This window comes from Propithecus coquereli, unplaced genomic scaffold (genome assembly GCF_000956105.1).
Source record: "Propithecus coquereli isolate 6110/MARCELLA unplaced genomic scaffold, Pcoq_1.0 Scaffold90, whole genome shotgun sequence".
NCBI lineage: Eukaryota > Metazoa > Chordata > Mammalia > Primates > Indriidae > Propithecus > Propithecus coquereli.
In genome coordinates, this window is record NW_012155285.1 from 1,390,204 (window position 1) to 1,398,956 (window position 8,753).

Genomic DNA, 8,753 nt, shown 5'->3' on the forward strand with positions numbered 1-8,753 from the left:
ATCAATGCATTTGTTTTATTTCTTTTTATTATTTCAAAATGTTAAGGGAGTGTTTTATTTCTTTATTAAGAACTGTTCTTTGAAGCAAATATATTAAAAACCAAGATCTATTTTCAAGAAAATTTATAGTTGCTCAGTTGCATTATCTATAGTTATATAATGTTGAAAACAATTATTCCTAATTATTTGAGTACAAAAAATGTTCCCAGCACTATGCTTTAAAATAGAAAGCGCTTATAACAACAAAATTATCTCCATGTTGGCTTTTCGAAGAGGAATTCTCATTTAATTATCTTAGAAATTAAATTTGCAAGCAGAAAGTAGAGCCAAAGGAGAATTTTTCTTCTCAGTGATTTTGTTTGATTTTTGCCATTTTACTCAGCCTACATAGTTTTTAACCCAAACTTTCAACCCTCAATCTACAGCACTTGCTCAAGATCTAGAATCTCTGCAGAGCAAAAGTGGTGCTAGAGATCAGGGCAGCATTTTTCTTCCTTAATATTGCGATTATGTTAGAATAAGCTTTTCTTCTATATTGTTGCAGCAGCTGCCTGTGAGCCCATCAGTGTTTGGAGAGAGTTTATACAGTAGGTGATCGGTAGCCTTTAAATTGTTTTGGCCATTTTACTTCTCTCTCAATATATCATTTTATACTTATTCCTCTATTTAACATCATATTTCTTAGAAGGTCTCTTAATTGATTTTAGCTTTTGACTTTATACTTTTTATATTCCCATACAGTTCCAGAATCGATAGAGCACTAATAATAAGCAAGGGGCTTTGGGGAGTGTAGTGTGATGGTTGAAATATTTGAACAGACACCTCAAGAAGAAACTATATCAGTGGTCAACAAGCACACAAAAAAAATGCTCAACATCAGTAGTCTTCAAAAAATTATATATAAAAACCACAAGAATATTCTGGTATGCACACATTAGTGTAACTTAAAAAAATACCAAGTACTAGTACAGAGTAACTGCAAACAGTATACACCTCTGGTGGGAGTGTAAAAAAGGGTACAACCATTTCTGAAAATTGCTCTATGGTTACTCACTGAATTCAACACACATTTGTCCGAGGACCCAAGAATTTACTTCCAGGTTTTACCCAAAAGAAATAAAATATATCCATGTAAGGATGTGTACCTGAATGTTCACTGCTGCTTTATTAATAATAATAAATAATTGGAAACAGTAGTATATCCATAAAGTACAATACTACACAGAAGTAAAAAGTAGCAAACTACTCATATATGCAACAAGATGGCTGGATTTGAAAAGTATGTTGGATAAATTAAGCCAGAAATGAAAATATATTTAGTGTATGATTCCAGTTATATGAAATTATAGGACAGGCCAAACTAATTCATAATCTTTAAGAGAAAAAGATTAGATGTTATCTTGGGTTGGTATTAGATTTGATTGATCGCGAAGGGACAGGGAAGATCTTTTGGGGGAGATAAAAATACCTAATTTACATGTTGATAACAAAGTTATACATATTTGTTGAAGTTTACCAATCTCTACATTCAAAATACGTTCTCTTAAAGTTGAATTTTTTTATGATAAGTGATAGTTTAATGAATCTACAGCATTTACAAGGTTCTCAAATGGTTACAATATAAAATATGCCTTAAAAAGTAGTAAAAGATGCAAGGTAGAACACATTTTAATACTGCTACAATGGCAGTAGCAGCTTTGCAAATGTTTACCTATAGGATTTCTGTAGTGTCTTTCTTATGAACCTTTATCCCACACAAATAGTCAAATTATTTAAACTGATACAGTTCATGGTGTTTTATAATATAAACATAAGTGCACCCAAAATATTGTTCTGTTACAAAAACAGGTGTTTTATTCTCAGTGATTATTCCCTTTAGTCATACAAAATGTAAATTTACCTAGCAGGTCAAAAATAAAACTTTTACTAGAAGTAGATATGTCTTTTAACTTCACTATCTGTTTTATGTGGGTCTCATAGAGAGGACTGACTCTTAGGTATTAAACACTGTCCCTAAGTGTGCTGTCTAGCCTGGTGACTTTCGAGCAACACTCTCTTTGGCATCTCAAAACAATATTTACCTGTGAAAATACAGGCATTTCTGGGAAATTGCTAAATTGTGTTATTAGCCTAAGCTAACCTGAGAACTTTTCAAGGATATCATGTATGTAGCTGTTTCCTCTCAGACCCGAAAGTTCAGTAAAGATCTGAAAGCCCTTGTTTCCTATCGATGAGGTGCTGCTACCCTTATTATTGGAACTGCAGAGAAGGATATCGGCATCAAAGCTACTCCTGTGCCTTCAGTCACACTCACTGTAATGGGAGGTCCTCTCCCTCCACCACACTTAGGACATACGTGATGGGGATCCTGGCTGAAACTACAGTAGTGTCTGCTGCTAAGCACACATATCTGGAAAACTGGGGGCTCCCTGAAATATAGCACTTGTCAACTTTGCAAGGAATGACTGCTAAGTTGCTAAATAAAATATAGGATGCCCAGTTAAATTTGAATTTCAGATAAACAACAAATATATTTTAGTATAAATATGACTCATGCAATATTTGGGACATACTTCTACTAAAACTTGTTGCTTAATGGAACATATTTATGCTTAAGTTGTATTGTTTGTCTGAAATTCAAATTCACTTGGATGTCTTATATTCTTACTTGCTAAATCTGGCAACCCTAGACTGGCAGGGAAAAACAAAATCCAGTAAGATGTGCATTATTTTGTTTTTGAATACGTAGGCTGATGAGGACTGGATCTCACAGTGAACCCACTACGGACTTCAGGGAATCCTTGACAGAGCATTGTGGAAAATATAAGATTCGTAGTGAAGCCTTCATGAAGTTTTTATTTAGCTGCATGAATGTGGACAGCAAATATAAAAGTAAGGACTATCTCAGACGTCAGTGAGCCAGATTTAACTAAGGTGCTAGACATGATACATTCTGATTTTTAAGATCACATTGGGCCTTTTGCTTGAAATCTTTTTGGAAAACAATTGCATTTAGATACATCTTACCTCTTAATTGTTTATTAAACAATTATAGAAATAAAACAAATAAAATCTAGGGAGTTTTCTTTATTGATCAAGTTTGTGGCAATGAATGCATGAGGCTTACGGGCTGAAATACTTTTCAATTACCCAAGAACACTTTGGATGAACAGGAACCAGGCTATTTTCTTAATGTCATAGCTGCACCTATACAGCACAAACTAGAGTTATCTAGTTAAATTTGAATAATTTTTCTAGCCTAAATTGGGTGATTGCAGGCTGAACATCACTCTGGACATTGTATTTTCCCATCTGGTTCTCTTACTGATCATGTAAACTAGAAGATATCCACATACCCACTTTATACCACAGTGTGTGTGGGCTCCATATACACTTTAATTCTTCAAATGGAATTGTATTAATATATTTATATATACTCTACTACATTGAAAAAAGGACTTGGGTGATTTTATCTGTATATTTCATGGATCATCACATGGCGTTAGGAAGAGCTGGCATCAGTTTTGCTCATCAAAGCTACTTGTAGAAAGTGGTGGAGCTTCAGTTGGGCTTCCAGGGTGAGCCAGCTGCAACTTTCTCCTCAATGCCCAGGTCTGCATGGGGATCAGTCCAGTTCCTGATTCCATATTTTCTCTATTGGTAAGAGAGTTTTCACCTGGGCTTCCCTCTGCCTTGACTTTTCGAAGCAGGTTCTTCTGATCTAGCTGGCTTTTACTGGGACTAATTGAGACATTTGTAGCTCAAATTGATAACACTTTGGAGTTAGGTTTCAGGATAACATGCTGCAGGTCCGAGACAGTAAATAGTAGACTGCATGACTTCGGTGGTGGTACAAGCTTCCTCCTTTTGATAAAACTGTCTTCTTTAATTTCAGTCAATAGGTTTTAACTATCTGCATGGGTCTATGTTTTTTTGATGATCCAGCCTGAAGTGCTTTACTGAGACCTAATTTCCTGAGCAGAAAAGGTGCTAGGGGTGGTGGAGGCAGTGGTAGAGCAGGAGGAAGATGGCTGGCCGGCCACTGTGGGAGGACACACAGCTTGGGATTGTCCAGGGGTGGTGAGAGCACATGCAGGCACATTTGTAAGTTTATGGCTCATGTGACGTGTTTGACCACAGCTTGGCAAATAGAATTTTCTGAGACAGTCTTTTGTTTGTGGCTGTATCACTCTCATCTCTGTCTTTGTGGTCACAGTGCTCCTCCTCTTTGTGTGTTTTAAAGTTGAATTCAAAAGGAAAAACATATGATAACAGAGACGCAGTAAGTAGCCACCACTCAAATTACATTTTAACGTCTTTGCTTCAAAGCTTAACCTTAATGACGTTACAAACATGATTGAAGCACCTGACCCCATACAAGCTCACTTGTGTACAGATTGTATTTGATGCCACTGTTTGGATACAACCAGAGAGAAAGAGCATATGGGACAATGTTACAATTTTCTTACTCATTTGGGTTGTTCTTATGTTAAATTATCCTGAAGTACAGTTTGTACTTAAAACTTTCTATACAAATTAATGCATAAAAGTTGGAACATTTGGTGATAACATCAATAAAAATAGAACCTAAGGAGAGTTAGAATAAATGAAAATTTTCAAATCCACATAGATATTTTACAGATTTGCAATAGTTCAGAAGTTATTGTATTTGGAAGCAAAAACTTAAAAATTGGCTAAGGGGATGCATCGAGGGACCTGCCTGCCTTTCTGAAATCTACACTGGAAATAACAGCAGCAATTACACTGCAGAATTTGAGTAGGACGTCAATAGGCAATGATTAAATATTTTTCTCTTCTGTTATCCGCCTCCTCACAAATTTGCTTGGGGTTGGATTTTTCCAAAAACCATTAAAAGAAATCAAAAACACAAGAAAACCCAGGACAGTTCTCAGTTCTCAGAGGAAAAAAATACACTCCAAATACCAGCAGCTTATCATCTTGTCACTAATTGTCGCACTGTTGCTTTGGATATTCCTGATTAGAGCTAGGGAAGTTGAAGGCTAGCCTGTCAATGGTGTGTTTTCAAGGCAAACCTACACTTTCTGGCTTTATTTTTGCAAAATACACTATTTTATCAAACCTAAAGCAAAACAGAAAAACCATGTTTCTGTAGAAAATGGAAACTAACCAAGGTCCCCAAATAAAGAAATGAACTTGCAACCTTCTCAGTCAGGCTCTCCCAGGTTGCACACCCTTATTATTTTACAGAAAAGGACTCCCAGGCAAAATAGTATGAATAAAAAATGAGGTTGGTGAAATTTGCCTTTGTCATTTTTTCTCTTAACTTTTAGCATTATTGTCCCACTTTATGTTGCTCCAACTCTAGTTTTATCATGCTTTCTTGTACCTTCCTAGAAGCACTTTTTGCAATGCTCTGTTTTTCTACCCTTGAGATAGTTCAACAAGGATAAGAGGTTTGCCAATATTTTTCTTCCAATTAAAATAAGTAAATTTGGCCTCGATTTCTCTTCTTTTTAATGTAGACTTTCAATAAGCTAGAAGAGAACCCCTTCCTAATAGGTATTAATATTTCAGAATAGGAAAATAGATTTTTTAATATAATTTATCTTGGAAATGAAATTTGTGCTCAGACAGGGAAATGAAAGTGGGTAGGCTATGTTGAATCTGGATATAGAAATTAACCACAGGTGAGGGAAAGGTGCAGAAAAGATATAAAAAGGTAAAGGATTTGAATTCCAGAGACTAATCTATACTGTTTATTGTCTCTATTCTTTGAAATGTGAGAGTGGAACAAATTCTGGATGATACGTGCCATAGCTTAGCTTTGACTTCCTCACTTTCAAATAAATGTCTTTTCTTCTGTCACATTAGTTACCCATAGCCATACTCATTTTTTTGGTTTTGTCATCTCCCCAAATTGGACCACCCCAAAATCTCAGTGTCAAGCATTCTATTCTATGACCATGACTCCTATCCTTTCAACTAATTTTTATACTATTTTAGTAATTCTTTATCCATATGATCTTGCCTTCTACTTCATTGAAAAAATAGATACAACTGATTGTGAATCCCTTTATAGTCTTACTACCAAATCTATTACTATTTCAGCTATACTCAAAATTTCCTACTCCTTCCATTTCCTTATGTCTTCTCAAGTAATTCTTTCAGTGATGGTCCATTATTTCCCCTGAGCCATGAGTTTTTCCTCTCTCTTGGATGTTTTGTATCACCAAAGATTGGTCTTATCAAATATACAGAAAGTTTAAAAACTAACAAACCTAATAACAACAAAAATATATTCCGCATTCACCTATCTTCTTGCCACTAATAATAGTACTAATAAAATACCATTTTATTTCTGGCTAACTCATTACGGTCAAAGCACTTAATAATTTTTAGAATCTCCATTACCAAGTGCTCACATACCCCCTGGAAGCAGGTCATTTTTGCCGATACTTTACGGAAATTATTCTTACCTAAATTAACAATGATCTGCATGTTTTTAAAGATCACTTCAAATATCTTTGACTCCTTGTTGAAATTATTATTGGTGATCACTTCCTCCTTCTTAAAAGGCTTTCCTCTGTTAGTATCCATTCCACTACTTCCTCTGATTTTCTTCCTGTTTGGTCTTCTCTACTTCTTTCCCTACCTCTTCTATTCTTTGGTAACCAAATGTTGGAGTGTCTCCATGTTCTATTCTGGTCCCCCTCTCCTCTCAACTACACACATTCCCTGGTGATTTCATTCAGTTCCATGGCTTTCAGTGCTATCCCTATGCAATTACTTCAAAATTAGAATTTTCATCTTTGACCTTGTCACTAAATTGCAGAGTCTGCTATTCAAATTCCTAGTGCTCTGATGTTATGTCCAATATACTTTTCAAAATTTTCATATGTCAAACAGAATTCTCCTTTTAAATACAAATATGTTCATAAATTTCAATCTCTCCTACTATTTTCTAAGTCGAAGCTACTTTCATTTTTCACCAGGACTGCAACAATACTCTTCTAACTTGTCATCTTCCTCTACTCTTGTCCCTCCATTACCCATAGCATTTTCTTAAGTTCTTTTCATTACCCAGAATTTTGCTTCCAGGAAATAGCTATTAACATTATAGGAATTTCATGCATATATTGTCCCATTTGCCACATTGTCTACTTATAGCTATTTACTTATTTATTTTGAAAACTTACTTTAAATAAAAGTTGTCTTTGAGAATATTTAATACCTAAATCAAATGTAAATTTGCTACTATTTTGTAGTAGGAAGGATCTAGTTTAGTATACTTATGTTAAACTAGGTTTATGGATGACCAAATCAACATAAATAATTTGCATTTAATTTAAGCATAAAATAAACTTCATATCAAAAATATAAATATTAAAACATTGAAAACCAAACCTAACTCTATGCTAAGAAAATATTAATACATGGGATACTGGATACTGAAATAAATAGCCTGATTTACTGTAAAATTTATTAGGGCTTTAAAAAGAGAATATGTTGATTTACACCCAGAATAACTGACAGCAGGGACTCAGGCAGATATTTGCACACCCATGTTCATAGCAGCATTACTCAAATAGCCAAAAGGTGGATACAACCTAAGCATCTATTAATGAATGAACGGATAAACAAAATATGGCATATACATGCAATTAATATTATTAAAGCTTACAAAGGAAGGAAATTCTGGCAGATGCTATAAAATAGATGAACCTTGAAGACAATATGCTAAATGAAATAAGCCAAGCACAAAAAGACAAGTACTGTGTTATTCCACTTAAATGAGGTACCTAGAATGTTCAAATTCTTAGAGGCACAAGGTAGAATGAATGGTGGTTGCCAGGATTGGGCGGAGGAGAGAATGGGGAATTGAGTTTTAGTTTTGCAAAATGAAAAGACTTCAAGAGATTGGTTGCACAACCATGTGAAGGTACTCTACATTATTAAACTGCACACTTGAAAATGGTCAAGATGGTAAATTTTATGGTACTGTGGATCTTACTATAAATTTTATATATATTACATGTATATTATATACATATATGTATATATCGATACTTCACTTGTTGAGATGTACTGATTTCTCTAGTATGGAAATCTGCTGCAATTACGTTAGTGGAGAATTCAATGGTTCATTACGCTTTTACTCCTACTGTAGAACTCAGCTTCCACTCCAGAGTCTGTTAGAACTGTGCAGATAAGAACACAAGATTCAGTTGAAGCATGCCAAGCTATTTATCAAATTGCAAATGGAGTAAGCAATCAAGGTGGAACATTTTTTCTTATGGGAGGGGGAATTGGGAAAAGTTGTGTGGTGTTAAAGAGAAAACTGGGCAAGCAATAGACCAGAAAATATAAGTATTCCTTGCTTTTAAAAGCCAAAATAGGAGGTTCGGAAAGGGGAGAGAGGAATGGGAAGAGCTCAGGCGTAGTGCGGGGGTGGAGGGGGGACGGGGAAGGTGCCAGAGCCTGCCGGAGACTTCATGGAAATAAATGGTGAAGTAGAACAGGAAGAATAAAAGATATTGACAGAGTTCAACTCCAGAGAAGCTCGGAGCCCAGTGAAGGCGCTAGGTGGGGGTTTCGTTTCTCCTTCCCACACGCCTCTGGTGTCAGTGGACTACTAAGCTGCTCAGGAGCTTTTCCACCCCCACCAGCTCAAGCGCTGCTGCAGCCGCTGAACTGGGACTCTCTTGAAAATAAAGCATTGGGCTTCCAAATTTTGCTATTTAGTAACTGTATACCAACTTCCATTCTTCTTT

The 8,753-nt window shown here is 35.5% G+C and overlaps 1 pseudogene; it reads right to left on the bottom strand.

The window, feature by feature from the left end:
- Nucleotides 1-3,518: 3,518 nt before the first annotated feature.
- LOC105826646 lies at nucleotides 3,519-4,196 on the bottom strand (annotated as a pseudogene).
- Nucleotides 4,197-8,753: the final 4,557 nt, after the last annotated feature.